Source organism: Octopus sinensis, linkage group LG1 (assembly GCF_006345805.1).
Source record: "Octopus sinensis linkage group LG1, ASM634580v1, whole genome shotgun sequence".
In the NCBI taxonomy this organism is placed as follows: Eukaryota; Metazoa; Mollusca; class Cephalopoda; order Octopoda; family Octopodidae; genus Octopus; species Octopus sinensis.
The window spans coordinates 105388144-105395643 of NC_042997.1; the positions used below are offsets into that span (position 1 = coordinate 105388144).

The 7500-nt window shown below is 37.0% G+C and overlaps 1 long non-coding RNA gene across 1 annotated transcript in view; it reads left to right on the forward strand.

The window, feature by feature from the left end:
- LOC118763688 overlaps positions 1 to 7500 on the forward strand; it is a 9436-nt gene that overhangs the window by 1471 nt on the left and 465 nt on the right. Inside the window, exon 2 of the long non-coding RNA XR_004999451.1 lies at positions 7438 to 7442. This is a non-coding gene — a long non-coding RNA (uncharacterized LOC118763688). The remainder of the gene's footprint in view (positions 1 to 7437; positions 7443 to 7500) is intronic.

Sequence of the window (7500 nt, forward strand, 5' to 3'; positions counted from 1 at the left end):
ACAGCTGCTGCAAGAGCTTCTGAAACAAGTCCCCAGTGGAAACGTCGCCGAGCCACTAATGCCGCATGCACTTCAGCCGCACGTTCTGAGGAGAATGAGGAGCAGCGCCATAAACGCCAGACAACGGATGCTGCGAACACTGCTGCTGCTCGATCATCTCAAACGTTACAAGACCGTGATAATCGCCTTGAGAGTGATGCCAAACAGCAAGCCCTTAGGAAAGGTGTTTCTAAATAATGGGCTTTAAAAGCATTCCAGTACAATTCGGCCTTTGATTATGCCGACCACCCGGACATCTCACTTGGAAGTATTTCAAAGACGTGCTCATTTTGCTTTGCCAAAAAGTGGTCGGGGGAGCCATCCGGTTTGTGCTGCTCTGGTGGAAAGGTCCGATTGCATCAACTCGACGACCCACCAGAGCCGCTAAAGCTTCTCTTCACAGGTGATACGGTTGAATCGAAGCACTTTCTTAGTTGCATCCGGAAGTACAATTGCGTCTTTCAGATAACATCTTTCGGAGAAAATGTTGTGCGAGAAGGGGGATTCATGCCCACGTTTAAGGTTCAAGGCCAGGTATACCATAGAATTGGACCGCTTGAACCTGCCGCCAACCAAGACCCACAATTTCTCCAACTTTACTTCGCTGGTAATCCCAACGAACAAACAGCAATGCGGCACTCAATTTCATCTGACACAGACCTCCACATCATACGAAACCTTCAAGCAATTCTTCACACGTTCAATAGCTACGTTATAAGCTTCAAGTATGTATTGGAGGCAGCTCCTTCATCAAATTTCAATGTTGTCATAGACGCCTCAAAACCTCCTTCGGGAGAACACTCTGGACGCATCAACTTACCTACATGCAACGAAGTAGCTTTCCTTCTTCGCGGTAATCAATATAACAACCGAGACATTGTCCTTAAACGCAGAGACAACCCCCTTCACCGTATATGCGAGACGCACAGATCTTATGACGCCTTGCTATACCCACTGCTCTTTGTGAGAGGAGAGGACGGATACCGGTTTGGAATTCATCAACGCAAATCAGACAATTCGGATTGCGTAACCAACAAAGCGGTTTCTTGCATGAAATTTTACTCTTATCACTTCATGGTTCGTGACAACTCTTTCAACCATATGCACCGCTCAAGAGAAGGTTTTCATCAGTTTGCCGTGGATGTGTGCGCCAAATGGTGATCTCTGTCTCATCGTGAATTTAATGTTTACTTCAAGTCCATTTATAAGTGCTAGAAATTATTTAAATCTCTCTATACTTTTATGCCAAAGAATGAAACAGTCATCCAGGTACCTCTTCCAGTTATTTTCTATGTAGAAGGAGAACGGGCTGCCGTATTTTTCTAGAGCCTTAAGATAAAAACTAATTTCTAGATGTCCCATGTCTAGGTTAGCAAAGGAGGGGGCCATTCTCATACCCATCGCATTCCCCAATTTTTGTTGATAGAAGCTGTCATTGAAGACGAGGTATTCTCCAAGATAAATTTTTGCCCTTGTATCACAAACTTTTTTTTGATGCGATATGGGAGTTCGTTGGCGTAATTGTCTAGCCAGAATTGAATTGCCTCTATCCCTAGATTGTGAGGGATATTTGAATAGAGGTTGACTACATCGAAGGATAATAGTAGGGTGTTTTTGTTTATTGTTTCAGGAAGGTGATTGAGCATATCCAGATCGTCCTTTATGTAGCTTTTGACATGCTTGAGGAATGGTTTTAAGAGGGTACCTCAAAAGTTACTGAGGCGATGGGATTCGCATGCGGAACCTGCTATTATAGGTCTCAATTTGAGGTCATTAGGAGTAGGGACTTTGATTATTATGTCTGTGGCTATCCTGCATGTGTTACATACTTTTTCACTTTTGTGTATCTTGGGAATACCGTAGAAATGACTGGTTTTACTTTTGAAATTGGTCATATAGTCATATTCTTTGTAGGTGAGCCCTTCTCTGTGTAGGTTTAACATGGATTTTAGGTCTCTCATTATATTCTGCTGAATGTAATGTTGGGCCTTTTCATATGTTGTGTCTTCTAATATGGATAGTACTAGAGTTATATAGTATACCGCGTCCATTAAGACAACTTCACTCCCTTTATCAGCCTCTTCGATTGTTTTTATTTTGTCCTCTTTTAATTTGTTCAGCTCAGTCCATTTTTGTTTTGCTAAAGTTTGGTTTGTGTTTTGTTTGTGCATATGTTGATATGAGTAATTCGAGATGTATTCACAGAAATGATCAAGAGTTTTGTTCTTACCTTTTGAGGGAGTGTAGTTACTTCTATTTCGGATCAACGAGTAGTCCTCGTTGTATTTGTCGTATAACTCCTCAGCGAGTCGTAATTTTCTACAGAATTCCGCGATGTTTTCTTTCATTTCGTTGTAGTTGGGGCGTTGTGGAGTAGGTGTAAACTTGAGCCCTTTGGAGAGTATATTGATTTGATTTGCTGTTAGTTCTTTGTGATCTAGACTGATAATTTTTATCACTTTTGGTTCCTCCTGTCTATTTGGTGCTATCTCGTATCTCTGAGTTTGCGTATCAGGTCTAAAAAATGATCACTGTGGTTGGGATGGTAGCTGTTATGTAGGTGTTCCTTATTGTTGCGGGCTGCTGTGTCGGGATTTATGGTGCGGGTTCTTGGAACGGTATTGAAAGGTGTGTCTCGATATCCCATTTTCGAATGTGGTGTTTTCGGGGACCTTCGTTGGTAATTATTGCGTGTGGTACGGGTTTGCTGTGCATGGTTGTGAATCAGTATTTGGGTGTTGTTTTGATTTTCTTATTTTCAGGAAAGGGTTATTAGAAGCGTGCTGTTTGAAAGATGGTTTCATTGTTTGAGGACCAAGAGGCGCTTTTCTCTCAGCCTTGGAGGGATTTCAGTTCTTCTTTATCAAAAATCCTTGTTTCTAGAGTTTGGGGATCTCTTGATCGGGGTCTTGGGTCATTTTGCTAATTTCTTGGTTGATCCCTTCATCGATGGATTTTACTTCGTTCGTCTGTGCCCTCAATTTTAGAAGCTCCATTTCCATTTTCATTTTTTCTAGTGCCATTCTTTCTCTGACGCGTCTTTGTGTTTCAGGTTCATCTGTAATGGCTTCGATATGGAGTTTACGTGGGAGAATTAACGGTGCCCGATAGAGCCATTTTTCATATACATCCACTTTCTTGTTGTTTTGGATCATCTTCCAAAAAGCAAACCTTCTATCTCTGAGTGATTTGGTCCATTGTAGTACTATGTAGTGTTTCATTTGGAATGTTGTTAGAGTATTGATCCCATATGCTGCCTCGTTAGGAGGTCCTTGATTCGCGTTGTTAGAGAAAAATGTTCTAATTGTTTCGCACGATTTCGGAGGTTGTATATTTTGTATCGATTTCCTCATTGTTCTCTCGATTGGGTTCATGTGTCGAGTCGAATTTCTTCAAAAAGGTTTACAGATTTGTGTTGATTGTCTTGAGTTCTTTCGGTATTTCTTCATTTATGGTAGTGATTGTGCCTGTTTTTGTCGGCACTTTTTGTATCTCCTGTGGAGTAATGATATGTATAAGGTTGAAAAGGAACACACGAGTTGATATATATATATATATATGTAGGTCCCAGGTTGAGTCGGGGTTAACCACAGTTAATAAGGTACTCAATACATAGCAGAGTAAATTAATTTATTTTATAGAAGGATCTTCTACAGACTAGAACTGTTTCATTCAATGAAATCCTCAGGAAGCTACTGAGGATTTCATTTGAATGAAACAGTTCTAGTCCTGTAGAAGCTCCTTCTATAAAATAAATTATATATATATATATATATATATATATATATATATATATATATATATAATATATATATATATATATATATATGGAAAAAGTCAAGGAAGAAAATGCTAAAATAATTTTATAAAAACATTTCAGTAACGGTTTCAGTCATTGAGACGTTTTCAACTATAAGTATGGGAAATAATTAAATTTTGGAAAAATTAAATGAAAAGTTTTTTAAAAGAATATTTGCATAGTATTCAAATACAAGGGACATTTTCCTTGTTTCTGCCTGTCTCTGTCTCTTTTGTTTACTCTTGCGGGTTCGAAGTCGTTGTGAATTCTTGGCAGAGGGGGAGGAGGAGGAAAAAGAAGAAGAAGAAGAAGAAGAAGAAGAAGAAGAAGAAGAAGAAGAAGAAGAAGAAGAAGAAGAAGAAGAAGAAGAAGAAGAAGAAGAAGAAGAAGAAGAAGAAGAAGAAGAAGAAGAAGAAGAAGAAACAGAAGAATAAGAAGAAAATAATGCGGGAGTGCTATGATTGTAGTAGGATGTTAAATGGTCAAGTACCCTGAAAGTGACTTGTTGTGGATGATATTTGCGTGTGTGTTATTCTAAGGTCGTGGTGGATATATTCGGACCACTTTCGGTCATGAATGACCAAGGGATTGCACCTAGAAAGTTACCTTCTGTGGCACAAGTCCAGGCAAGGTTGTTTATGGAAGACCAGCAGTTGCCCATGCATTCAGGCCTCCCCTCTCCATGCTACTGATGTTATCCAAGGGAAAAGGCAAAGACCGATACAGCTTGGCACCAGTGACGTCGCAACTCATATCTGCAGCTGAGTGAACTGGAGCAATGTGACATAAAATGTCCTGCTCAAGAACACAACATACAACAAAGTCCTGGAATCGAACTCATATCCTCACGACTGTGAGTCTGATGCTCTAACCACTTGAGCCATGCGCTTTCACTACGTGTGTGTGAGTGTGTGTGTGTGTAAGTACATATATACACGGTTAACTACATAAATTTCATGTATCCTACAAATGTAACTATTAACTTATCGTCAATAGTAAACACATAAACACACACACACGCACACACGCACACATACACAAATATACGTTCTACGTACACATATACGCACACACACACAAAAGCACACACACTCATACGCAAATATGTGTTCTACGTACACATATGTGCGCACACACACCTGTATGTATATATTCATGTAAATGCAAATATACATGTGAGCGTGTGTGCATGTATAAGTGCATATTTGTATATATATATGTTTGCGTGTGTGAATATATATGAGTGTGTCTGTGTGTGCCTATGTGTGTGTGTGTGTGTGTGTGTGTGTGTGTGTGTGTGTGTAAATCATGGAATAGAGTTTGCAAACAAATGATGACGACGGATATTACTAACAGACAGATAATTTTATGAACATTGGCTTGTCATGGAAATGATGTCAGCGAGATAGATAAATTTAAAACGATGGTGCCATAGGAACCTGATGCATTATTTTGGTTTTGTTTTATTGCTCATTCATTTCCCGTTCTGTTTTTTGTTGTTTTTTTCTTTCCTTTTTTTTTTTGCTGTGTAAGTGCAATTGTATTTCTTTCTGATGTCTTTTGTTTCTGGCTATTTTATTATCGACCTTCTTCAAACTTCAGCATTAATTTCTGGTGGGCAATCATTGTAACTTCTATGTCATCTAAAGATTTCGATCTATTATTCGTTTCTTCCTTTTTTCCACACTGTATTATTATATATATAATATATATGTATATATATATATTATATATATATATATATAGTATATATATATATATATATAATATATATATATATATATATATATATATATATATATATATATATATATATATATAATATATATATATATATATATATATATATATATATATATATATATGTCGTGGTGTGTGTGTAGATAGATAGATAGATAGATAGATAGATAGAATATATTATGTCTGTGTGTGTGTGTGTGTAGATAGATAGATAGATAGATAGATAGATAGATAGATAGACAGACAGACAGATCAGGCTTGGTTTCTGTGTTAGATAACAGTACGTTTCTATAAATCTGATGAGCTGGGTTGAAAGTATAATGCTTAATGCTTTGAGAGTACATCCTACAATATTTTTATCATCTTAGTAATATATTATCTTATAGGTAAATATTTATTTACAGTCTGTTAAGAGGCATGATCAAATAATATTTTTTATATCAAAATTGTTACTAAAGAAAAATGTGATTTAAGAATGCATAACTGAAATAAACACAAACCGTATATAGCGCGCACGCACACATACACACGTACACACACGCACACACACACACACACGCTCGCACGCACATACACATGTACGCACACACATACACACATGTAAACACACATACACGCACACATAGACACGCACTCACACACACACATACACACCCACACACAAACACACACACTGTGAGGTATGGTTAATGGCTTGATGTCGTGAATTTAGAGTCGGATCCCACTGCGTGTTCAATATCTACTGCAATAGCCCTGAGTCAAAACAAGGTTTGTGAGTGGAAACAGTATGGTTGCCCGTCGGATGGATTTTACTTGTATTTCAACGTTTCCGCTTTGACTTACATTGGCTCACGCTTACTTTGCCCGATGATTGCGTTATGTCTTGCTTGGGACACATAGTCACTTTCAAGCTTTTGCAGTGACAACTTTAATTGGTCATGGAAATTATTCTTATACTTGAAACAATGGCCCGTATATATGCATGTATACCTATCTATTTATCTTTCTATCTATCAGTCCATATATACATATATTCACACACATGCATACTCATGAACACAGACGTTAAAATATACACATGATATATGTATATATATATATATATATATATATATATATATATATATATATATATATATATATATATAAATTATACATATATATATGTATGTACATATGTATATATATATGTATGTATGTATATATATATCCGTCCCAGCCAGAACAAAGGCCTTTCGTTTGTTTTCTTGTTTATTTTGATTTCTCGTATTGTATTTTATTTCTCGTTTTGTTTTTTCTTGTACTTGTATTTTTATCTCGTATTTTATTGTGCAGTTTTATTGTGTTACATTTTTTTCGTGCTTGTTTTACCCCTCTGCGAGGTTATTTTATTTTAATTCTCTCACAGGAAGGCCGAGTATTGACGAGTCGTGTCCTGTCTTGCCTTGGAAACACGCTAAGTCTACTAGTGACAGCTGATGAAGGGGATTTTTCCTTGTGTAGCATGTCCTGTACCTTGTTTTTCTGTTGTAAATAATGTTTTCCCGTTTTCGTTCTCGTCCTGTTCCACGTCTCTGTCTTTCTGTTGTAACAAAATGGCTTTTCCGTTTTCGTTTCTGTTGAGTTTTACGTATTTTTGTGGTGTCCTGTACGTATATATATTTATATATGCATGTATATATACATGTAGATGTCGGTACGTACATATATGTTTGTATGTATGCATGTATTTTATTTATTACACTATATATATATATATACATCGTGTTTTTTTGTATCGTCTTCTAAATGTTTTACGTTCTTGTCCCAGTTTGTATTTTTCTACATATAATATATATATATATATATTTCCGTAAGAGTTAGAGTTTGGGAAGCCAACCAACTAAGGGATAGTAACTATCCAATATACTGCTGGTAATGTG